Source organism: Pinus tabuliformis, chromosome J, assembly GCF_031772625.1.
Source record: "Pinus tabuliformis cultivar Carrire ecotype Pingquan chromosome J, CPIR1, whole genome shotgun sequence".
Taxonomy (NCBI): Eukaryota; Viridiplantae; Streptophyta; class Pinopsida; order Pinales; family Pinaceae; genus Pinus; species Pinus tabuliformis.
This window is the reverse complement of record NC_142295.1, coordinates 727356239-727383238: the sequence shown is the minus strand read 5'-3', so window position 1 is coordinate 727383238 and position 27000 is coordinate 727356239. Positions and strand designations below refer to the sequence as shown.

Sequence of the window (27000 nt, the reverse complement as noted above, 5' to 3'; positions counted from 1 at the left end):
GTCACAAGATGCTGAACAATTGGACGTCTTATGGAAAGACCCCAACAATAACCCATCTGAAAATCTCACTAAGTTGTCTCAAATCGCAGGAGCATATGCTTCTGCAACTATTGACAAGGCATCGGAAGTTCAGCAACTATTGAAAGAACAAGAAGATCAAATACAGCTACTACAACAACAATTGCAACAAGCCAATGCTAATATTGAAGCTAACAAACAGCTCGAGAAGTTGCAGAAAGACTTTCAGCAGATGCAGATAAGCTATCAAAGAAGTCTAGACGAGAAAGGAAAACAATTACAAATTTTCCAAGAAATGCATAAAGATGAGCCTAAGCTTACATAATTTATTTCAGAGTCTATAGGCTTAAATGAACAACTACTGCAGCAACAGGAAGAGTTGGGACGTAAGATATCACAGTGGAGTCATTATTGCGAACTGAGCGATAAAATCACCAATCAAGTGGTAGACTTGCGGAGTGACTATGATCAGAGTGAAAAACGAGTGACGGAGTACTTGGCTTGGCAGGATGAAGATGAAGGGAAAAGAGCAAGTGCACCCAGAGTAAACGAGAATCATAAAGAATTTCTCTTTGATAATGGGACGATCAAATCAAGCAGGCGGAACAATCAGCGGAGACAGCAGCCACACAGGCAAGCATTCTTATCGACTGTGTAAATGAAAATTTGCACAATGCAAATTTAATCGAAGAGACCACCCCGGTGTATCTACCAAATAAACTACGACTGGAAGCAGAATGGAAGCAGAAGGCGCAGGAGAAGGGAAAAGCGATCCAAGCATTAAACAGATTAAATTGGGAGTGTTACTGGGCATACTTGGTCAAGCCGCATAGTCAATGGATGACTGTGAAATGCATCATAAACGCGACTGAAAAAGTAGTGCCAGCTCTCATAGATTCCGTTTTCGCAGCCCAGCTCAGAGCAGAAATCAGCCAGCCGACTCTCCTCAAGCCCATGATGAACACTTGCAGCTTTAAAGATCAGATTCAGAAATAGCCTTATTTAGAATGTTGTTTTTTCTTTTAGAATTAGATTAGAAAAAGGATGGTCATTTGAAAACCGCATCCTAAATTTTGTAAATAAACTATTATTGGAATTAGGAAGTAATATTTTAACCCTTCTCATTGCATTTGGAGGGGGGTCCAGAAATTTGTCAAAAACTTGTCCTCAGAACATGCACTTCTACACCCTCAGAGGAGGTTTTGATGAATGGATGGATCGAGGTTTATTAATGTTTGCATTTAATGTATGCTACTGATTTTGCACTTTTGTACTCTTAGTAGATGTTAGAACAAGTAGAGATAAATCATTTTTGCTTGAAGCTTATAAGTAGGATCAGTCATAAATGGTACTTTTATCTCTTGGCCATTTCTGCTTATATTCTGAAAGTGATATACAATTTTAGTTGTTTATATGTTATTGCATGAATGTGTGAGTTACCATTTGGCACTTTTGTACGGTGGAGCCATTTATTTATGTCTGATATATGAATAACTTATTATGTGATATGTTGTTCACAACTGTTTTGCCTAACTTTTTATGCAAAGTAGTTCATCTTAATTGATTTCTATTCTTATGATAGCTGAATGATCTTTATTACCAGTTATTGTTTGAAATATTTTTTAGATCGCATAATAGAAGAAATACACCCCAGGTTAGCATAGACTAGATGTGTTGTTTTTCATTAGATTACAATAGCGTAAAGTTAGTTTAAAAGTTTGAATTAGATTAGCTTTAAGTATTCTTAGATCAGCAACATCCAATTCTGCATACACACACCCTTAGATTGGGAAATTGGTCCCATTATCCCCAGTCGGACCTGCTATACCAAATGGATAAGGAGATGCCAACCAAGGTCCGGACCGGGTGGGTATCGCCCTTGTTGTCGACCCGATTTTCGGGGCTTCAACATATTTGGCGCTAGGAGGGCCTGAACATAGTGTCTGTTGGAATGGTTTTCAATTGTAACATTTGAATTAGGATGGCTGCTCACAAACTTCCCATTTGGAGTTGCATCCATGTTCGTGCCTCTTCCAACACTCCACCTAAAGTGGTAAGACTATTGTCTCAGGTAAAATTCAATGGTAAGAATAATTCTTCTGCTTTTAATCATGCTCTTCAATTTATTCAAAGAGTTTCAAGTTCGAACGTTCAAAGAATTGATGAAGGCGTTTTATGCAGAATTTTTACTCTTACATTCACGGCGGAAGCTAGAAAATGGTCTAGAACCCTCCCAGTTGCCTCAATTCACAGCTGGGACCAATTCGTCAAGACTTTCATTTGTAAATTTGATTGTTATGACTATGACCAGGTATATGATGAAATTGATTATCTACGGAAACAAGATGAATCTGTTAGGGATTTTAATATGCGATTTCATCTTAATTATCTAGAGTATGATCTTGAAAGGGAACTCACGGATGAAGAATCTTTAGATTATGCTGAGCATTCCCTGCCTCCTGTGTCCGATCCAGCAGAAATTAGTCCAAGCTGTGTCTCATTTTCTTCTAATATGAATGAGAACTCCAATTTGAATATACAAATCACTCATGATGGAGAAGGTTCCCAAAGCCTAGGAGACATGCATGCTCTAATGCAAGAAGACGAAAGCGAGAATGATGGAGGAAAGCCTGCCTTGGAACCAGGAGATGACTTTGATAAAAGGTCAGATAATATCATTGCAAGTCAACAAATGCAGATGCCAAGGTTAGAACAGCAAACTAATTCTCTTTCGAAAAATATCAGTACACAAAGGTATGATCTAAAGCCCGATGTCTATGATGAATCTGATGAACAAAGATTTTTCCACGATGATATTTTCAAATGCATTGTTCCAGAATTGCATTTTTCTCTTTATCCTGATGTTTTTAGTGATGATAATTTTTCCCCTCTTAATATTAAAGATATCTCAAAAGGTACAGAGGATTACTCAAAAAAGTCATCATTAGGTTTTCAAGATAAAAAGACAGCTATAGAACATCCTTTGATCATTTTCAAACAAGAACCACTTGACCTTCCTTGTTTGAAAATATTCAATCAAAAAGAGAAATCTAGGGAAACCTGTAAAATCATTTATGATCGCTACTTTGATGACAATGATGTTGTTGATTTATCTCAAGTAACTCAACAAAGCTCAGATAATGAGAGATATTCTAATTTAAGGATCATATCAGTCAATCCTCATTCCAAAGTAAAGGATCATTTGCATGATTTTACTATCCAAGACAATACCCCGATCTATGATTCATATCATGAAGAAACCCCCATGCCTGTTTAAAATCATAACTTGTCTTCTGATTCACAAGACGGAATTCGAAATTGCTCGGATCCCATAATTCTGGCCAGTTCTTGTGAAAAAGAAGATATTTCAAGTCAATCCCAGTTGTGCTGTAACATTGTTTGTACAGATAATCATTTCATTCTTTCTCACTTGCACTCATTTTGTACAAAATCGGATTGTGTTTTAAATTTTCAGACTTTTGATAGATTACTATGGTATATTGAGCACCTTATCAAAGAACATTCAAAAGATGTGCTACCATTTTGGAAAACTAGATTTTGTCAAGGAAGTATAGAACTTTTCCAATTCCAAGATCAATCAATATCAGACTTCCTTTAAAAACTTCTATGTCCTCCAAGACATCATCGACGAAAGAAAGTATTTTTGGAAACTTGCCAGCAATTCGCGTTAATAGATAAATCTCTTGTCACAAATTTCTATCTATTCCTCATTAATTTATTTAGTAATTTATATATGGAAACTTTCCTTTTACAAGAAATTGCTAAAAGCTTGACTCTTATGCCTAATGGATTACAGGCCATTAAAACTGAAAAATCATATTCGCAGCCTGGCTTGTCATCTTTCCTATTACATGATCACCAATCCATAATAGAAATTCATCCCGATTTTTATGATCCAATAGGTATCCAATTGGACAGAATATTTCATAAGAAAGAAATTTCAGACAGGATTTCGACTAAAGTTACACTTTCTAATTTCACATCCAATGTTCACAATTCAAGAAAAGCTTTGTTCTCAACACTGATGTTTAAAAGGTACATACGTGTAGGAATAAAAATGAAAAGATGGTTCCACTGGAAATATCATTTTACCTAGTTAATTTTTCTATGTATAATTAGAATAGGAGTAGGAGTAATTTAGCTAGGTTATTAGGTGGATAATTTGGTTTTTAAGTATTGGTAGGCAAAATAAGAGAAGAGATTATCCCTATTATGTACATAATCCTAGGGAATTTCAACCTCTCATTTCTTTGAATGTTTTTGTTTCCTAATAAAATTTGTTGTGGTTAACAGCATTTGTCATTTACTAAAGACACCATTTCTCTATCAGATTTTGAACTTTTGCTTGTATAAATAGCAAAAAAAAAAAATTAGAAACTTGATCTTTATTATTAATAGATATAGTTAAAAACTTTAAACCAAATATGATACTAGTTTCAAGTTCCAAAAAACTTGACGAAAGCAATCTTAGTGAAGAAATTGTTTTATATCAGTACAATGAAAGGTATTAATAACAAAATAAGGATCCCCTGTAGAAACAGCCATTTCCAAAAAAAACTCTATTATTGTCGTCCAGAACTTTCTTAAGGAAAGCGATGATATCCTACCTGTTAGAGAAAATCGCAGCATTCAGAGAGACAATCCAAGAAACACTATATCTCAAAGAATAAGAGGTCTGATCACGAGTCGGCTTATCATAATCACAGATACTATAAACTTTGTTGACTTTGCCATTACTATCCACCAAAATAGGGCAACGACTTAAGATTATTAAAATCACAAGACAAGGGGTCTCATCACGAGCCAGCTTGTTCAGCAAAAGTGTAAATCAAGTGAATGACTGTGTCATAATTTGGCTACCAAACCAAGACATTGTTCTTTAAGAATAAAAAAGTAAAAAGTGTCAATCTGGATTTTTCTTTGAAAGTTGTAGATCACCTTAAACAGGATAAAGGATCATTACTGGGTAATAGGTAACCCTGTCGAGGCTATGAACGCCTGCTGCCAGCAGAGGCTCTACCTGCGACAAAGGAGCATATTTGAAAAGCTGCTACACAGGGAAGACTTTATTTTTATCTTTACAAGACCAAGTAATGGCTGGTGTAAATGCAAGGACAAGCTGAGGAAACAAACAATTAGAAAAGAAAGAAGTTGAAACAAAATATCATTGACAGTTTGGAGTATAATATGCTTTATCTTTTTATAATAAAGTTTAATTTTCTGAAAATTTTTTGTTGTTTAAGAAGTTTGAAAAATTCAATAGAAAATGTAGAGATAACTGGTTCTCCCAAGTGAATCGCCAATTGTTGTGGCTAGCAACAACCCCCCCCTTTTTCATTTAAGTGTTGTCCAGAATACTAAATGAATGGGGACCCTTAGTTAAAATTTAGGAAAAGCAAGAGTTTCCTTTCTTCAAAATAAGGTTACCATCGTAAACTTAGGAAGATCTTTTGAATATTTTAAAACCTAAGTCTATGATAAGGGAAAAATCTTTAAAGCCGCGTTGCAAAAAAGGATAGGAAGTGCCTCCATTTCGCTATATTATTGGTATGTACAAGACCCTCATGCTAAGCAATATATCGCATCGCAATAAAGTAACACTCATAACGGAAAAACTTCAAGATTTACCGATCTGCGATAACACCGATCGCAAGATTGCATATCGTAGAAAATAAGCTGACAAGATTTGGCAAGCATAAAACTTCTGCGATCTGCGATGTTGCGATCGCTGCGATGTTATATTCGTGTGTTTGCGCGATCTGCGATGTTACATAGGCAAATCATAAAATCACTTCATTACGAATCCTTCGGGCACGCTATTCAAGGAAAGATACTTACCATAATCTGACTCAAGATCATGCGCTTTTAATGATAGTAAAGGGATTAGTTGTCAACTATTAAATGAAATGTAGACGCGTGCTTTTGTAAAGAATTACTTCACGTAAGGTGGCATATTTGATATATCTGCTGCATTTAAAACTCTCCCATTACCTTTCTTGATCAGTCATTTCCATTTCATTTGTGAGCTGCAGGAACGGAGAGCGAAAGACGATAAACAGTCATACGCAGGAAGAAATGGGAAAGAAAAATAGAGCTCAGGGCTCTGAGGCGAAGGAAAAGACGAAGGAAATGGCGCCTTTGTATACAGACACAGCCTGTAACAAAGACGCAGGGATATCAACGTGGGAAAGCATGTACAGACTGCTTGAAGAGGAGAATCCCAGAATAATGAAGGTTACTGTTGTCGCAGGCTCACAACGCTCTTCCGAAGCGTCCTTAGAAGAGCTAGCATGCTCATTTCTTCATCGGATAGCAGCAAGACCCAAAATTCTACCATATACGGATATGATCAAGTGGATACTTGACAATGCAGACATGAACGACAGACAATTCAAGATTCAAGGACAAGGGCTCATCGGATCATTCGCTGCATAAGATTTAAAGCTTATGTATCATCTTCCTGAACCGCAGGCGACTTACAATGCACAATTCGTTAAGAAATTTGTGGCGGAGAACCCAGACCTATTAGAGACCACCAAAGATTGGTCCAGAAAAGAGGAACCACTCAAGAGAGACAAAAACGGTATGTACAGCACTGGTTCCCTCACCTCTCCGTATTGTTTTGTTGCGGCCATGCTTTGTAGATTATTTGGGATGCCAGATATCAATAAGTTTTCGTCTGAATGGTTACCATTAATAGATGCTGCCACAAATGCCGATATTATGGATTGGGCCAAGATCTTTTCTGATAATCTATACACGGCTATTATCAATTACCGGTCTAAGATATCCTTGTCTCAAAGGATCTATCCTCCTTTTTATCTATCCGCATATATTGTGGATTCTATTTGTTATGTGTCTAAATTTCCCATTATGGGTTGGAAATGGACTACCCAGGACCCATTACCTATCCATGTTTATCATAAGGTACTATGGGATTCTCAGTTCATCCCACATTTCTACCAGATTTGTCACGGGCTTATCTTACCCTTGTATAGAATGATGTATGATGAAGACCCCCAAGGTGCTCACCCGAGGCACAGATAGATATCATCCCCATCACAAGATGGTTCGGGGAAGAATGGTTCACCTATATTAGAGTATTTGGAAGCACCGTCCCTCCTCATGTCCTGCCCTTGTATATTCCTGACAAACTGCTGGCTCGAGAAATTGCTTATCAAACCTATTCAGAAGGCGGCCTAACTAAGGACCTAAAACACAAAAAGAAGGCCATATGGCCTCAGTTTCGTGTAGCTTGTGGGGCCTTTTCATTGTTCGATGTAGGTCACGCGTTCACCGAAGTGGAGAATGTGACGTGTCTACAATTATTTAAATTCCCAGCAAGGCCATTTGACCCTAATGAAGTTGCTCAAGGTTTCACAACGAATGTCAAAATAAAGGTATTCGTTGGAAAGAAGGATTTATTTGATGATTTATTTCAGAATAAACGCTCACTCCAGGAAATTTTGCGGGAAGCTCAGTCAAATTGTCTCCAGATGACCTCCAAAAATTCATGGTATACAGGGAAAGAAGACTGGCCAGTGTTCCTTTAGAAAAGCTGTGACTGCCTGCCAGAGAACCGACTCCAAGCGTTAGCCTCAGTGGGAACTCAAGCACTTCTAGATCTAAATCTAACACTGCGCAAGGAGTACCTGAACATTCTAAAGGGTCTAGAAGTGACCAAGGCAAGAACGAAGAAACAGCTACGGACACGGCTCAGTCAAGTGCAATGTCGCAACAGCATGTTATCGCCTCTCCGCCAAGAGATGTCCCTCCTCTCCTCATTAAAACGCCACCCGTCACGACAAAGTTAGACAAAGAATGGGAAACCTTCAATGAGCTGATCAATCTTGAAGGGCAATCCCCAAGAATGCCTGTGAGCAATACACAGGTAGCACAAGAAGTGGTTTCGACCATAGTCAGCAGTGTCACAGAAACAGAGCACATTCCTATCGCTCCACCTTCTGAGCTTCTAATAAATGTAGAAGAAATTCCTCCACTGGAAGTATTCTATAGTCCCCAACATAAAAAAGTAGTAAGAAGACAGAGAAAGAAAAGAAAACTAGAAAATACACTGTCACAAGATGCTGAACAATTGGACGTCTTATGGAAAGACCCCAACAATAACCCATCTGAAAATCTCACTAAGTTGTCTCAGATCGCAGGAGCATATGCTTCTGCAACTATTGACAAGGCATCGGAAGTTCAGCAACTATTGAAAGAACAAGAAGATCAAATACAGATACTACAAAAACAATTGCAACAAGCCAATGCTAATATTGAAGCTAACAAACAGCTCGAGAAGTTGCAGAAAGACTTTCAGCAGATGCAGATAGGCTATCAAAGAAGTCTAGACGAGAAAGGAAAACAATTACAAATTTTCCAAGAAATGCATAAAGATGAGCCTAAGCTTACATAATTTATTTCAGAGTCTATTGGCTTAAATGAACAACTACTGCAGCAACAGGAAGAGTTGGGACGTAAGATATCATAGTGGAGTCATTATTGCGAACTGAGCGATAAAATCACCAATAAAGTGGTAGACTTGTTGAGTGACTATGATCAGAGTGACAAACGAGTGACGGAGTACTTGGCTTGGCAGGATGAAGATGAAGGGAAAAGAGCAAGTGCACCCAGAATAAACGAGAATCATAAAGAATTGCTTTTTGATAAATGGGACGATCAAATCAGGCAGGCGGAACAAGCAACGGAGACGGCGGCCACGCAGGCAAGCATTCTTATCGACTGTGTAAATGAAAATTTGCACAGAGCAAATTTAATCGAAGAGACCACCCCAGAGTATCTACCAAATAAACTACGACTGGAAGCAGAATGGAAGCAGAAGGCACAGGAGAAGGGAAAAGTGATCCAAACATTAAACAGATTAAATTGGGAGTGTTACTGGGCATACTTGGTCAAGCCACGTAGTCAATGGATGACTGTGAAATGCATCATAAACGTGGCTGAAAAAGTAGTGCCAGCTCTCATATATTCCGTTTTCGCAGCCCAGCTCAGAGCAGAAATCAGCCAGCCGACTCTCCTCAAGCCCATGATGAACACTTGCAGCTTTAAAGATCAGATTCAAAAATAGCCTTATTTAGAATGTTGTTTTTTCTTTTAGAATTAGATTAGAAAAAGGACGGTCATTTGAAAACCGCATCCTAAATTTTGTAAATAAACTATTATTAGAATTAGGAAGTAGTATTTTAACCTTTCTCATTGCATTTGGAGGGGGGTCCAGAAATTTGTCAAAAACTTGTCCTCAGAACATGCACTTCTGCACCCTCAGAGGAGGTTTTGATGAATGGATGGATCGAGGTTTATTAATGTTTGCATTTAATGTCTGCTACTGATGTTGCACTTTTGTACTCTTAGTAGATGTTAGAACAAGTAGAGATAAATCATTTTTGCTTGAAGCTTATAAGTAGGATCAGTCATAAATGGTACTTTTATCTCTTGGACATTTCTGCTTATATTCTGAAAGTGATATACAATTTTAGTTGTTTATATGTTATTGCATGAATGTGTGAGTTACCATTTGGCACTTTTGTATGGTGGAGCCATTTATTTATGTCTGATATATGAATAACTTATTATGCGATATGTTGTTCACAACTGTTTTGCCTAAATTTTTAGGCAAAGTAGTTCATCTTAATTGATTTCTATTCTTATGATAGCTGAATGATCTTTATTACCAGTTATTGTTTGAAATCTTTTTTAGATCACATAATAGAAGAAATACACCCCAGGTTAGCATAGATTAGATGTGCTGTTTTTCATTAGATTACAATAGCTTAAAGTTATTTTAAAAGTTTGAATTAGATTAGCTTTAAGTATTTTTAGATCAGCAACATCCAATTCTGCACACACACACCCTTAGATTGGGAAACTGGTCCCCTTATCCCCAGCCGGACCCGCTATACCAAATGGATAAGGAGATGCCAACCAAGGTCCGGACCGGGTGGGTATCCCCCTTGTTGTCGACCCGATTTTCGGGGCTTCAACAGGTCCCAGCCATCTTGTACGTAGTTTCCCTTGAAAATTTTCAAACCGAGAATCATACAATAAAGCCCAATTACCTTTTTGGAACTACTTATGCTTGATGATTTTATCATGCCATTTTGTCCTTTGTTGTTGGATCATAGTTGTTTGATGAATGGCATCTAACCTCTTTTCATCCAATTCCTGAAGCTGCTGCAACCTGGCTGTCTGTGCATCAGTCAAATCAAGGTTAACAGCTAAAGCAGTTCTTAAGGTTTTAATTTCAAATTCCACAGGAAAAACAACACTTTTACCATAAACCAATTCATAGGGAGAAAATCCTGTAGTATTCCTCCAGGTAGTTCTGTAAGCCCATAGTGCTTCAGGGAGCCTTTGAGACCAATCCTTCCTATTTTCCTTCACTGTTTTTGTTAGAATGGATTCTATGACTTTGTTTGTACTCTCCACCTGTCCATTGGCTTGGGGGTGGTATGGTGTAGTCATTCTATGATGAACATGATATTTTTGAAGGGTGGTTTTAAAACCATGAAAATTGAAAGGAGGTCCTCCATCTGTAACTAGCTCTCTAGGCACTCCAAATCTAACAAAGATTTCTTCAAATAGGAAAGCTAAAATGGCTTCCTCATTAGCTCTAAGGAGTGCTTTAGCCTCCACCCATTTAGTCATATAATCTATGCAAACCAATATGTAAACTCTTTGATTGGATGGAGGATTAATGTGCCCTACAAAGTCTAAGGCCCATCTTTCAAATGGTTCAAGTATTACCTGGGGATTCAATGGCATTTCATCTCTATGATTAGGTTGACCCATTCTCTGACAGCTGTCACAGGCCCGAACATATTTCTTTGCATCCTTGAAGAGTGAGGGCCAATAATAACCCATCCTGAGAATTTTATGCGCCATTCTCTTATCAGAAGAATGCCCTCCACAAGGGCCATCATGACAAGCTTTCAGTATATCATAAACCTCATCTTCTCTAATGCATCTCCGGATTTCATGATCAAGTCTTGTGTAGAAAAGACACCCACTTATCCAGCTATACCAAGCACTTTGTTGAATGATCTTTCTTTTCTCTCGATGTGATAGGTGTGATGGTAACTTCCCTGCAACCAGATAATTAACAATGTCTGCATACCAAGGTGAGTGAGCAGATACTGCAAATAAATATTCATCGAGAAAGGAATCATCTACTGGAGTATTATCATCATCTTTTAACCGAGAAATGAAATTAGCAACTACATTTTCTTTACCTCGTCAATCTACAATTGTAATATCAAACTCTTGTAATAATAATAACCACCTGGTGACTCGAGCATTTGTGACATATTTTTTCATTAAATACTTAATAGTCAAGTGGTCAATATGGACAAAAGTAGAGTAACCAATAATGTAATGTCGAAACTTATTAATGGCATAAATGACTGCTAAAAATTCCTTTTCAGTAACTGTGTAATTAAGCTCAGAAGGATTCATATTCTTACTAATGAAGTAGATGGCATAAGGAAGATGGTTTTCCTCTTGTCCCAAGACAGCTCCAATTGCAGTATCTGAAGCATCAGAGGATATATGGAAGGGAAGTGCCCAATCAGGTCCCCTTATAATAGGAGTTGTAGATAACCGATGCTTGAGTTCAACAAATTCTTTCTGGCAAAGATCAGTCCACTTGAATTCAAGATTTTTCATAAGTAACACAAACAAAGGAGAAGCTATTTTGGAAAAAAATTTGATAAATCTTTTGTAGTATCCTGCATGTCCTAAAAAACTTCTCACATCAGTTTGTCTTTTAGGAATAGGAAGGTTCTGAATTATCTGTATTTTGGATGGATCTACCTGAATTCCTTGAAATGAAATAAAGTGTCCAAGTACAATTCCTTCATTCATCATCATATGACATTTTTCAGTACTTAAGGAAAGGTGAGCTTGTACACAACGTTTAAGTACTTTCTCAAGGTTTTGTAATGCATCCTCAAAATACACACCATAAGGGGTAAAGTCATCCATAAATATCTCCATAGAGTCATTAAGCATATCAGAGAATATTCCTATAACTACTCTTTGAAAGGTTGTTGGTGCATTGCATAGTCCAAATGGGAGAACTCTATAGGAAAAAGTTCCCCGGGGACTAGTAAAATTGGTCTTATCTTGGTCTTGGGGTGCAATTTTGATTTGATTATACCCACTAAAACCATCTAAAAAGGAGAAGAATGTCTTCCCTGACAAACTATCCAACACCTGATCAATGAATGGCAAGGGAAATTGATCCTTTTGAGTGGCTTTATTTAAGGCTCTATAATATACACACACCCTCCATTTCCCGTTTTTCTTAGGTACTATTACCAACGGAGAAACCCATTCACTGTCAGATATGGGATATATAAACTTTGCATTAAGCAATTTTTGAAGTTCCTCTTTGACAATTTCCCTCAAATTGGAATTCATTCATCGCTGGGGTTAATAGATTGGTCGGCAACCCTCCTTGATATAGATGCGATGAGTACATAATTCAGGAGAGATTCCCTTCATATCTGTATAGTACCATGCATCTGCTTCCTTATTTTCACGAAGTAACTTCATTAGTTGTTGTGTTTCAGCATCTGTAAAGTTGGGGTTTATGTTCAATGTCTTGCCAGGTTCGATTTCTACTATTATGCTTTTAGAGGAGATGGTAGTTGATGTTTGAGGTAGATCTTCAGATTTAAGATTTTCTTGGGTATCAGATTTCAAAACTGCAGCCAACTGATTATGTGTCTCAGAAGTGACCGAGGAGGGTTCACAAATAAAATTATTAATTACTTCATCCTCAGTGGTATCTTTAAGGCTTAAAGCTTGTCGATAGTCAAGATAGGTTGAGTAGCATCATCATCATAGTCCAACCACACAGAATTATCATTATTAATCATGGGTGTGGCATGAGGGTAGAGAGTAAGCTGCTTGGTTTCACATCCATTAGAAATTGTCATTGAACCAGATCTATAGCTAATAAATGCATCGGCTGTGGCCAACCAGGGCCTTCCCAAAATTAGAGGATGTCCCCCCAACTTTGTTTTAGTTTGTAATACCACAAAGTCAGCTAGGTAATTCTAGGATTCAACTCAGATGATTTCTTCAATGACTCCTTCCGGTTTGATTGTAGAACAGTCAGCTAACTCTAGAATGGTTGGTGTCTCCCTGATTACATTCTTTAGTTGTAACAGCTGTGAATTTTCAAGAGTCATAATATTTATAGCAACACCTAAATCTACCAGAACTCGTGGAATGATAGTTTTTCCAATTTTTACTGTAACAGTAGGATGGCCAAGATCACCATATTTAATAGGATGGGCTTTACTAGACATTAAGGTAGATAGATCACCCATAACATGAACTGTAAGGGGATCTTTAGCTTTCCTACCGGGTTTCTTAATACAAATATCTCTCATAGTTCTGGCATAAATTGGTACATCTCTTAGTGCTTGTAAAAGTGGAATTTTAACATAAAGATTCTGTAATTCCCCTAAAATATTGAAAGCAGGTGGCTCAGGCATTTTAGTCAAAGCTAAACGCTCAAGGAATGGTGGCTCTATTGTTTCAGCACCCTTATTAGAGGGTGGTTGTACCTCCTTACGTGAATCATTTTTCTCTGTCTCTTCTTTATCAGAATCAGAAGAGGTAACATCATCAATAATGGGTTCGACTATTTTCCCAAATCGTAAATGAATATCATTACACTGCGCAGGGAAAACAGGAAGTATAGGCTGGTTCTGAATATCAATAACTTACACAGCTTTATTATTGGGGTTAGGGTTTGTTTGTATAGGTAGTTGGGGTATCATCATTTGTTCATTTGGTGGAGCACCTAATGGTAGAGAGAGTGGTTGCTGAAACTGAGGAAATTGATTTGGAAACGAGAGTTGTTGACTCCTCCAGTTTGGATTCCATTGGTTAAAGTAAGATTGTTGTTGTGGAGGCCAAGGAGTCCACATTGCTTGGTCTACAAAGGGAGGTTTGTTTTTTGCATGGGTGGATAATTCATTTGATTGAATGGTGGGTATTGCATCTGATTGAAGGGAGGGTAATTTGCTTGATTAAAAGAAGGATAATTGTTCCAACGATTAGAAGATGTGAATGGCATATTAAGTTCATATCTTTTCCTCGTGGTTTCCATTGCCTTCTCGGTGTCAACAGATAGACTGCTTCAACTTCTTCTTTGGTTGGTTGCAATTTTTCTTTTATTCTTGGTAAAGGAGGGCATTGTTGTGTTTCATGATCCATCTCACAAAGGGTGCAAATTGGCACTTTGTCCAATGGGCATTCCCTTAGTGGGTGTTTATCTCTGCATTTGGGACAAAAGACAGCCAAAGCAGCTTCTGCTTCTGCTTGTTTATTCTTAACCTGCAAGGTGTCAATATGTGAAGCAAAAGAACTTAACATTTCAGTTTTAAATTCCTCAAGTAAATTACCTATTTCGGCTCTTGTTGCTCTTTCGCTGGCTAATTTTTGAACTCTTGAATATGTATTATCCCTGTTGTTTTATCTATTCCTTACAGCTCCTCTAAAACATCTTTTACAGAGGTTAACAATTTCATCATATGATTCTTTAGATATGTACCCTTTACCAAGCATATTTAGCATGTCTAGATAATCATCCCTCACCCCTTTCAATAATATTGTTTTAAGAATATCTTTACTTACATCGGGATGATTGGATCTCTACAGATTATATTGTAGCCTTTCCACAAAGTCCTCCAAATTTTCGTCCTCCTTTTGTACTATCTTAAATAGTTCCTCTCTTTTTTCTCTCATCCGGCAGTAGTCTTGATATTTGAGCAGAAACTTATGTTTCATCTGTTCCCATGTTGTGATTACATGGCCTCCTAGACTCATGAACCATCTTAGTGCATTTCCTTTTAGTGTTGCTAGAAATAGCTTCAGTTTTTGAGCATTAGTAACATAATCATAGCTTCTGCATAATATATCAAACTCAGAAAGAAACTCATCAAGATCTTCAGAAGATAAACCATGGAAGTTAGGTAAGGCAGAAAGTGGGATATTCTTCATGGGAGTTGCTCCTCTGGGAAGATCACCAATAGGAAATCCCAAGGTAGAGAGAGAATTCTCATCTCTTCTTTTAGGTTCTACCTGTCCTCCACCAAAGAATCCTTCATTGTTCCCTTCCATTGGTTGTTCTCCTACTGCACTTGCTCTGTCTTCAATGTTTTTTGTTGGCTCCTCAATGTCTTCTATTGGTTCCTCAATGTCTTTGATTGGTTCCACAATTTCTTTATTAGTTCCTCAATTATTTCAGGGCTCACAACTTCCTCTGTTTCATATTTTGTTTGAAGGGAGAGCTGAGGCTTTGGTTTTTGAGAGCTTAGCCTCTGAGAAGTTTCAGCCTTTGATATGATCTCGTCAATAAAGGTCTTTCTTCCTCCTTTTTATGTGCCCTTGCCACCTATAGGGTTAGTTTTCTTGCGTCCTCTCATGCATTCTACACATTTGAAAGAAAAACATCATTGCTTTTGAAATCTACAATTGCCTTCCCCGGCAACGGCACCAAAATGTTGGTCACTTTAATTGCTTATTAATTTAAACAACCAAGTGCTACATGAATTGTCAACCCAGGGAAGTCTGTTTGTTTCAAAGGTAACCACACACTGTATATTCTCAATCACAAAAGCAATGAAAAGTTGTAGTAAAAATTATACTAATCACACCTTGCCTTAAGCAAACTGAAGTTCTACTCTGAGTTACAGTGGGAACAATCTCTCTATTGCAGACAATTATCAAAAGAATCCTGGATTACATTAAAAAGAACAATCTAGGAAATGAAATCAATCTACAGAAGAAAAGACTAATTATGTTATAACAGAGAACAGGACCCTATTCCCCAAGCAGGAATCTTCAGCACCTGTTTCTGATTACAAATTCACTTTGTAAACCAGATTACTAATTAAAATAGTCACTGATTACCTATGAATGAATTTATGAAAACAATGCAATAATCAAATAGAAACAAAGTTTCAGCAATAAGTACAGAGTTCCAATAACACATAAGTAATTTCAGCAAACAGAGTTTAGAAAGGTATGAAATGAAAAATAATACTTAACACACCACAGGAATTAATGGGTGAATCTTGTGATGAAGGTGGGCCCTTTCCTTCTCACAAGATTCCCCAGGAAAAGGAACTAAGAAGAAGTGCTCAGAACAATATTGTATTCATCTGTCAATGTATCACATTACAAAAAGATTCAAGTTCCTTTACTTTCAACTAGACCTTTTCCGTAGTCTGTCTGTAATCCCTCTAATGTTGATGTCTCATCTTTTTAAAGAGGAGACATCTATTATATATTTGATTACATTATAAATCCTATTCTTAACCCGATATGCTAAAATAGGATAATTGGTTCTTCCATTAACAAAATGTTGTTACAATGGTTGTGACAATGCCGATTTTGGAATGTAGTTGTTGTGGCCAGTGTAACAGCTCCTTTGATGTGCTCTTCTTGTTGTCGAATCTGAAATGCAAATCACGGGTTGTTTCAGTAACGGGATTTGCTCATTGTTCTAACTATTTCAGCAATGTAGACCACAATGATAAATCTGCAGTCTTCAGACTATTTTAGCAACTATATATTTCCGATCAATGGTTAATTATGAAAGTAATATAAAATTATATGTAAAACAAATTAAACATATAGTAACGAGAAGAAATGTTATATACCTTTGGGAAATGGATTAAAGTAATATCATAGGCTTTAAATATGGATTGAAAAAGGGTGGAATGATAGCAAAATATGTGAGAAAAAAGGTACAATGTAGGGTCTTAATAGCTACCTACACAGGAACATCCAAGACGAGATGGAATTCCTGGACATCTCCTTGCTCGTCACGACATACCAATACGCTGTCAAGATCGAGCAAATCCGAAGCAAGGGAAAGGCACCCCCAAACCGATGAATAAAGGACAAAGCCAAGGAGGGGTGGCCCAGGACAACTCGCCAAAGTTGCAAGCAAAGAACAACACCGTGAAGCTGAAGAAGGACACGAGAAAGTGGTGTGAGCTCCATAAGAGCTCCACTCACAACACAAGTGAGTGGCAGGCCAAAAATCACTGGTGGCCGAGCTAAAGTCTTTGGAATCAAATGCATGTTCAGACTCTAAGTCAGAACCCAATAAGGTAATGCATGGAAAGCTTCAGGAGCCAACACCTGCGGACCAGCAGAGGCGCAGAGGAGGCCCGACAGAGCTCGCCCTCTCCCCGGGAGGCTCTCAGCTCTGTCCTCAGGCTCATCCCATTCCGATCTTTCATGCGGAGCCCAACTTCCACCACGTCCAGAAGGAGGAACCCGAAGATCCAGAGGAGGAGGAGCGCCTCTTCCACTCTAAGATGTGGGTAAAGGGCTCCCCGCTATAGTTCATTGTCAATAGCGAGAGCCAAAAGAACCTCATTTCAGCAGAGGTCATGAAGCGACTGGGCTTACCGAACACAGAACATCCACAAATGTACACCATCAAGTGGCTTCACCAAGGACGAGATCTTCACGTGAGCCAATAGTGTCGCCTTCCATACAACATCAAGCCCTTCATGGATGAGGTATTATATGACATTGCTCCCCTTTATGTTTGTGACGTATTATTAGGCCAACCATACTTGTGGGAGCAACATGTTGTATATGAGTCAAGGCCTCGTGTTGTTATTGTTACTTTTGGAAATAAGTTGTATAGGATATCAGATGTAGCACCACCTACCGCCATCTCTTTGGTTACTGCAAAACAATGCAGTAAGATCATTTCCAAAACTAGGAAATTTGTTTTCCTGATGATACGCCCTCAAGGAAAGAAGAAGATGGTGGCCATGACCTCCAGACAGGGCCCCTCCACACGACAACTACAAATGGACAAGGTCGTGGAGGAGTACGAGGACATATTCACCTCCCCCACAGGGTTTCCTCTGCACTACCATGTCAATCACTCCATTGATCTAACCCCAGCTATGCCACTGCCCAATGGACCAATCTATTAGCACTTTGTTCTGGAGAATGATGAAACCAAGAGGTAGATTCAGGAGCTGCTACAGAAAGATTACATCTGACTAAGTTCATTGCCCTGTGGGAGCCTGATCGTGTTGGTACAAAAGAAGGATGGGACTTGGAGACTCTGTATTAACTATCAGGCGTTGAACAAGATCACTATCCGTAATAGGTACCCAATCCCACATATTTATGACCTTCTGGACAAATTGAAGGGGGGAAAATATTTCAGCAAGATCGATTTGAAGTCAGGATATCACCGGGTACCAATTGAACCCTCTGATGTGTGGAAGTTTTCCTTCAAAGATAAGGAGGGCCTTTTTGAATGGTTGGTTATGCCTTTCGGGTTTACAAATGCTCCTACAACCTTCATGAGGCTAATGGATGACATCTTGCAGCCATTCACCAATTCGTTTGTAGTGGTATACTTGGATGACATCCTAATCATAAGCTAGAGTTGGGAAGAGCACCTCCACCACATCCGATAGGTTCTCCAAACACTGCAACAACACAAGTTATGTGCCAATTTGGAGAAATGCACTTTTGGCATGACCCAAGTTTAGTATCTGGGATACATTATTGATGAACAGGGGGTGCATGTCGATCCAGCCAAGATCCAAGTCATTCGGGATTGGCCATCTCCAACCACTCTGACAGAGCTCCGCGGCTTTCTGGGTCTTGCCAACTTCTACTCCAAGTTCGTGTTGGGATTTTCTCATATCACTTGGCCCTTGAGTCAAGTCACCAAGGGAGGAGCGAAAGAAAAATTATTTTGGTCTGAATCCCAACAGAAGGCATTCACAGAGTTGAAACATTGACTTTTCTCGGCACCAGTGCTCGCATTACCAGACTTGCAACAACCATTTGAGATCGAGACAGATGCCTCTGACTATGCTATTGGGGCAGTCCTTACTCAACACGAGCATCCAGTGGCATATCACAGTGAGACACTTTCAAACACAATTTGGAGTATCCCACTTATGAAAAATAGATGTATTCCATTGTGCAAGCCTGCCGACAATGGAAGCATTACATTTTTGGGAAGGAAACGGTCATCCACACATACCACCGGCTATTGTAGTTCATACAGGCGCAAGGGAAGTTGCAAAATGATCACCATCAGAAGTGGTCCACATACCTGCAACAGTTCCATTTTAATATCAAGTATAAGAAGGACAACACCAATAATGTTGCAGATTGCATCATTCGACCACTGATCATGGCGTTAACCACCGTGCTCAACTCTTGTGGGAACAATACTTATGATTGGCCACTTCTCTACAAAAGCGACCCAGAATTCGACTACACATACCAGACACTCTTATACAGTAAGCATGTTCCATATTTTCACCTCCATGATGCCCTATTATGCCACCTGAGTCACCTTTGTGTTCCTTCAAGTAAGCGTGCCAAGATGATTTTGGAAGCACATTACAGTCGAGTTGCTAGGCATTTCAGGGTCGAGAAAATGGTGGCAATACTGCAGAAGTATTTCTATTGGCTGGATCTTCAACAGGATGTCAGGAAGTACATCAGATCCTGCACTTCCTATGCCATTTCCAAACCGACCATCAAGAAGCAAGGCCTCTATACTCCGCTGCCTACCCCTAGTTGACCTTGGGAAACCATCTCCATGGATTACATGTCAGGCCTTCCTTCAATAAGCATGGAAATGACTATGTTTTTGTGGTCGTCGACAGGTTCTCAAAGATGGACATTATGGCGGTCTGCAAGAATAATATCATAGCAAAAGCCACTGCTAAACTCTTCTTTGAACGAGTGTGGGTACACTTTGGTATCCCACAGTCTATCATCTCAGATCGGGACAGCAGGTTCCTCAGTACATTTTCTCAAGTCTCTGGTCGATGCTCGACACCAAACTCACTAAGTCCACAGCCTTCCATCCCCACACTGATGGCCTGACAGAGGTTTTCAATAGGATGATCGTACACATTATGTGCACGTACAACTCAAATCATCCACGCACATGGGATGAGAGCCTCCCCTATGTTCAACATAGCTATAACCGGGCTCTCCACAGCTCGACTAGCCACAACCCTTTTTAGGTGGGCTTAGGATTCCAGCCACTATATCCCATTGATGTGGCCATGCCATTTGTAGCTACTCAAGCAGATTCAACTCATGTCAGTCTGAAACAAATAAGGCAAACAGTGTCATTGAGCATATCCAACATATCCACCAGTAGGTCCACGACATTCTGGAGAAATCAAATGCCAAGTACAAGCAGCGACATGATCAACATCTGGTGCCACACAAGTTTTAGATGGGTGACAAAGTCTGGTTGCTTTTGCAAAAGGAACACCTTACCAGAGCCTATCAGAAACTCAGACCACTCTAATATGGTCCTTACACCATTACCAAGGCTGTGGGAGACAATGCATTTGAGCTCAGCATTACCCCATTCCTTGGCCTACACCCATTGTTTAATGTTGACTGCCTTTGGCCATACTTTCCACCATTACTAGACACATCTGACATTGCAGAACAGCTCATACCAATAGAGTTAAACCCAGATTGCATGGAACATGTTACAACTAATCGAATCATGGACACATAGATCAATCACACTTGCTAGCAGAAGATCCAACTGTATCAAGTTGTCAAAACAGGCCAACTCCTTCACCAGGGCAAGTGGCTCACTAGGGATCAAGTTCAGCAGAAGTTTCCTCATCTCATGGAGGAACTCAATGCAATGGGGACCATTGCTTCCTAAGGGGGGAGGAATGATCTAGGTGGATATTGGTGGCCACCCACCAATTCCACTTGGACCCCCACCATTTTTTCTTTCAATTTTTTAGTTTCCTTATTTGTAGCACAATTTACTATTTTTTGGCAGTTATTCGGGTCCTGAACTTCTGGAGCCATTTTGAGGCCCTAAACGACGTTTTTTGGGAAAACAGGGAGCAACATGGGTCAATGGAGTGGTATTTCTCAACCTAAGGTTGTATTCTTCAGATATACCTTTCTAACGAGGTATTGTGCGCATCAAACAGAGATCGTATGCCAAAGTTACGACCCCGAGAAGTTGATGTACCAATCTACCCAAAATGGGGCCCATAGTTTGGTGCTTCATCTCCTAGGGTTAGGGTTTTGGATGTTTAGGGTTTTCCCTTGTTTCTCAACAATAAATAGGCCTTCGAGCCTCATTGTAAGACAGTTTAGAGGCATGTATCCACCACATCTCTCCTCAGAGATAAGTTACCATCGCCCGAGCTAGTTTATTTACATTGTTGTTTGTAAGCATATTTCAGTATTTTACATTAATGAAATGAACTATTATTTCTGTTGTATCTTTGTATTGATGGTTATCTCTGTAATTTGTTGCGTTCTTTTTTTAAATATAGATCAACAATTCCATTTGAATATTGAGTACAAGAAGGGCAGCACAAATAATGTTGCAGACTGGCTCAGCCGACCACCGATCATGGCGTTAACTACCATGCTCAACTCTTGTGGGCACGAGACTTCTGATTGGCCACTTATCTACAAAAGTGACCCAGAATTCGGCCACACATACCATATGCTCTTGGGGGATCAGCAAGTTCCAGGTTTTCACCTCCAGGATGCTCTAGTATGCCATATGGAACACCTTTGTGTTCCTTCAAGTGAGCATGCGAAGATGATTTGGGAAGCGCACTACAATCAGACCGTTGGACATTTCAGGGTCGAGAAAATAGTGGCAGTACTACAGAAGTATTTCTATTGGATGAATCTTTGATAGGATGTCGGGAAGTACATCAAATCCTACACTGCCTACACCATTGCCAAACTGACCATCAAGAAGCAAGGTCTCTATACTCCGCTGCTTACCCCTAGTTGACCTTGGGAATCCATCTCCATGGATTACATGTTAGGCTTTCCTTCTACTAAGCATGGCAACAACTGTGCTTTTGTGGTCATTGATTGATTCTCAAAGATGGCCATTATGGCAGCCTGCAAGAAGAGTATCACAGCAGAAGCCACTACTAAACTCTTCTTTGAACAAGTGTGGGTATACTTTGGGATCCCATAGTCTATCATCTCAAATCAGGATAGCAGGTTCCTAAATACATTTTGGTCCAGTCTCTGGTCGATTTTGGACACCAAGCTCACTAAGTCCACAGCTTTCCATCCCCAAACTGATGACCAGACAGAGGTCGTCAACAGGATGATCGTACACATTCTGCGCATGTACAACTCAAATCATCCATGCACATGGGATGAGAGCCTTCCCAATGTCTAGCATAGCTACAACCAGGCTCTCCATAGCTCAACTGGCCATAGCCCTTTTCAAGTGGGCTTGGGATTCCAGCCACTATGTCCCACTGATGTGGCCATCCCAGTTGCAGCAACTCAGGGAGATTCAGCTTATGTCTAGTCTGAAGACGACAAGGCAAATAGCTTCATTGATCATATTCAACACATCCACCAATAGGTCCATGACATATTTGACAAAACCAATTCCAAGTACAAGTAGCGGTATGATCAGCATCCAGTGCCACACAAGTTCCAGGTGGGCGACAAAGTTTGGCTACATTTTCAAAAGGAGCACCTTGCTAGGCCTCACCGCAAAATTTGCCCGCTTTGATATGGGTCATACAACATCACCAAGGCTATGGGAGATAATTCTTTTGAGCTCAGCATTCCCCCATTCCTTGGCCTGCACCTAGTGTTTAATGTGGATCGCCTTCGACCATACTTTCCACCATTACTAGACACATCCGACATTACAGAACAACTCACACCAACAAAGTTAAATCCAGATTGCACGGAACAAGCTGCAACTGATCATATCATGGACACGCATATCAAGAACACTCGACAGCAGAAGATCCAAATGTATCAAGTTTTCAAAGAAAACCAACTCCTTAACCAGGTCAAGTGGCTCACTAGGGACCAAGTTCAACAGAAGTTTCCTCATCTCATGGAGGAACTCAACGCAATGGGGACCATGATTGATTCCTAAGGGGGGAGGAATGATCCAGGTGGATATTGGTGGCCACCCGCCAATTCCGCTTGGACCCCCACAATTGTTTCTTTCAGTTTTTAAGTTTCCTTAATTGTAGCACAGTTTACTATTTTTATCAATTTTGTGGTCCTAAACTTCTAGAGCCGTTTTGAGGCCCTAAATGGCATTTTTTGGGCAATCTACCACCAACGACTAGTGTTATGCTATTTTTTTTATCGTAGCCCTCAAAGAGAAATTTCCAACGGGGTATCATGCGCATCAAACAGAGATAATATGACCAAGTCAGAACCCCGAGAAGTTGGCTACCCAACTAACCCCGATGGGGCCCATAAACTCTTGGTGTTACATCTCCTCGGGTTAGGGTTTTGGTTGTTTAGGGTTTTCTCTTATTGTTCAATAATAAAAAGGCCCTTGAGCCTCATTGTAACTCAGTTCAAAGGCATGTAGCCACCACATCTCTTCTCATAGATAAACTACCATCGCTGAGCTAGTCTCATTTCCATATTGTTTGTAAGCATATTTCATTATTTGATATTAATCAAAGTGTTATTTTTGTTGCATCTTTATATTTATGGTTATATCTGTAATTTGTTACGTTCTTGTTTAAATTCGGATCATCCTTTCACAAGTGGAAAATATTAAATGTGATTTTTCTATTCAAACCCTGAAAAATAAGATATTCAAAGCTTTCTACACCATCTTCACTGATCATAAATGAAATTATTTGAAGCAAGAGGGGTAAGCTTAGGTGTTTATAACATGACAATTTTAATAACATGGTTTTTAAGATTTACTTATTGTTATTTTCTAAAGTCTGTATCATGTGCTTTTATGTGCCCCACAAGTTTTTTGGGTGTGTTTATTGTATTTTTATTTGAAATCACTATTTTTGTTTTCATTATTTTCTGGATACTAAATACATTGGAAATGCCTTCCTCCTTTTTGTACTTATTTACATATTGAGACATTTCGAGGCAGAGAATTTCCAAAATTTTATGAATTGATTATCTGCAATTTTTGCATTGTCTTCTTCAAATTAGCATTGGGCTTCTAACCAAATGTTTGCTTCTAGATTTGGCCTGTAATCGTGTATTAAAAGACTAACAAAACATGCCTTGAATTTTTTCTATGGCCACTGGTCATTGATTTCTTACCATTCTTTTACTTGCCTTTTGTGCAGGAAATTCATAACTGTGTAATGTCTTTAAACTACACTGGTTGTGTGATTGAGATCAAATATGCAGATGCTCAAGATTCGTTGAATGGTAGGGTATTGGTTATGGTCACTAGCTCCATTCAAAGAAAGGGCATGGATGTCAAAAATAATTTTGTTCTTACATTTTTTTTTCCCCTCATGAGAAAGGCTATTATGTCCTAAATTACATTTTTAGATTGGCTGAGGATGACTCTTATTTGGAAAAACAAGTTGATCTTGGTCTAAATGGTGGTGGTCATGAATCCCATTTTAAATTTGCTTCACCTCTTCCTAAACCAGGTATATTCATTTTTTGAGACAATGGTTTGATCTTAGTAGCATTATATCCTCCTTCTGTTATGATGGTCTGATCTTAGTAGCATTATTACCAACTAATTATGTTTCATTAAATTAATATTGTTATTCTGGTGACACTAAGGTATTTTTATCATTTATGGCTAAATAATAATGATTCTCATATTGCAACACTAGAACCATCTTCTCCTACCACTGTTGAAATGAAAAGAGAGTTTACAACTGCTTCTCCTAATGAAATTGAAGCTATTGTTAACTATGAAGTTTCTGAGCCACAAGAAATACCTATCAATGAAGATAAATTGGATGAAAACCTAACTGAAGTCTCAGTGGTAGCATCTTCAATTGTAACAGCTTCTAAAGTTACTTCATCTCCTGCTCCAATTGAATAACCTTTAGGGGAAGCTCCCAAGCACAGTTATGCCTCCATTGTACGTGTGGAAATTAATATCAATTTTCTCTTATTATTGAAGTTCCATTTGTTCTACTGTAAATTTGTAATTAATTTATTTTATTACAATCAGTTTGTAGTGTTTTAGAGATTCTAACTTCTCAGCATTTCTGATTGTGTGAAATTGTTTAAATTCAAAGCTTCGGGTTGCTAAGGGGCCTTCTACCACAACAAAATCTTATCAAACACCTACAAATAAGGTTGTTGTTGTAGTTTTGGAACGACAACCTGCACCATAGGACACACAACAACAACCACCTCAATTGCCTTTAGGTTCAATAGTAGTTGATGAAGTGCATCCCAATAGGTCCGATGACATTGTTGGCTCTGAAAATGAAGGTTTCTTATTTTTATATGTAGTTCTACATAACTTATAGTTTTTTTTTGCTTAAGCGAGAGTGGGTCCTTCTATTCAATTATCTAAAAAAAGTTACATAATGTACATAATAAACAAAGGAGGTGTGGCCCACCTATATGTCGAGCCAACCATAACCTTTTTTACCGAGCCAGAATCTCATACATTGGGCCGAGGGCCCACAAAACATTACAAAATATCCTCCGTAGACCATGTGATCTTCCTCCAAAGATCTAACAGTCGAGAAGCATTTCGGGTGGCTAACATGCTTACCCCTTATCCTTTTACTCGGACCCAATAAGACCAATGAACCGACTTTAAAAGTCATTTCGGGTCTGCCTGGGGAGAAAACCCATGAGCATCTTACCTACCCGAAATCCACCAGAAGCACGCGATCCCAATGTGATTGTGAAACTAGCACAGAACTTAACCTCTATATTGGACCCAAAGCTTAATAAATATCCCGCCTAAGTGATTTTAGGTCCAATTTTATTGTTAACCTTCTTGTTGTTATCCACGCGAAATTCATGGGATTGCTGCGATTACGCCATCCTGCCACCATTTTGAATGAGTCCGCGACACAATTAGTTAAAAGGCCCTTCTTAATGTAATTAGGGTCCATGAGAAGACTAGTCCTATTTATAGTTTCCCGCCTGAGAACCATAAGTTTATATAGTTCCGGGAGCATTTTCCCACCTAAAAACCAAATGCAGACTTTAGAGGGGTACCTGACCTCCTACTCACACTTTTCCATATATTGCTTCCCCCTTGTGGACCAAAATTCCTTTGTCTCCATCAGTATTCATCCTGCTTATTTTCCTTGCTCTGATAGAACTCTCTGTCTAAGGTCGTCTGTCTGGAACATTCTTCTCGCAAATGTCCTTGGGGAGTCCCTATCCAATCATATCTTATATTGCTCTTCGAACAGAGCACGCCTTCATTTGCCAAAATATCCGCTAATATGTTGGTTGTTTTGTGCACATGGATAAAACTAAGGTTCTCATGGTTTGTAGGTGGGATTGAATACGTTGATAGACTTGTAGTAACCTCCAGTGTCTCGACACTTTGTCTGTTGTTGAGCCATTGCCAATTTTATTGACCGAATTAATTTTCAATTCGGAATTAGCTTTAATTATGGTGTTATGTAAATTTGAGTCCCTCAAGATTTCTAGGCAATGCTCCATGGCCATGAGATCTACCATATTATTGGTGGCCTTACCCAAATGACTGTGAAAGATGGCTTTTATGAAACCCTTTTCATCTCTTATGACTCCTCCATAACCAGCCATACCAGGGTTTCCTTTTAAGGCTCCATCTATATTGCATTTCATAAAACCCTGAGGTGGAGGTTGCCAAAATTCCTTATCATCTGTTATATGACTTACAGTCTTGTTTGTGCCCTAGGGGAAAAGCCCCTGCAGTCCCAAATTTAGAACTATCTGCTCATCCTAATCTTGAGGTTGTTTTTCAGGGAGGTTTTTATGAGGGTTCCTGTAGTCTCTTTGAGTTGTCTTATAATCTGAGCCATGATGCTCTGGGGTGACCCAATCTTGTTCTTCAAGATTTTTTTGTTGCGTTCTTTCCAGACATCCCAGATTATAAAGCCTGGAACCAAAGCTCACACTTTGTTGATTATTTCATTTGCAGAGAAATTTTTCCTCCAA

The 27000-nt window shown here is 39.0% G+C and overlaps 1 pseudogene; it reads left to right on the top strand.

Annotated features, from left to right (window-relative positions):
• LOC149228803 (nuclear transport factor 2-like) overlaps positions 1 to 25220 on the top strand; it is a 58627-nt pseudogene extending 33407 nt beyond the window's left edge.
• Positions 25221 to 27000: the final 1780 nt, after the last annotated feature.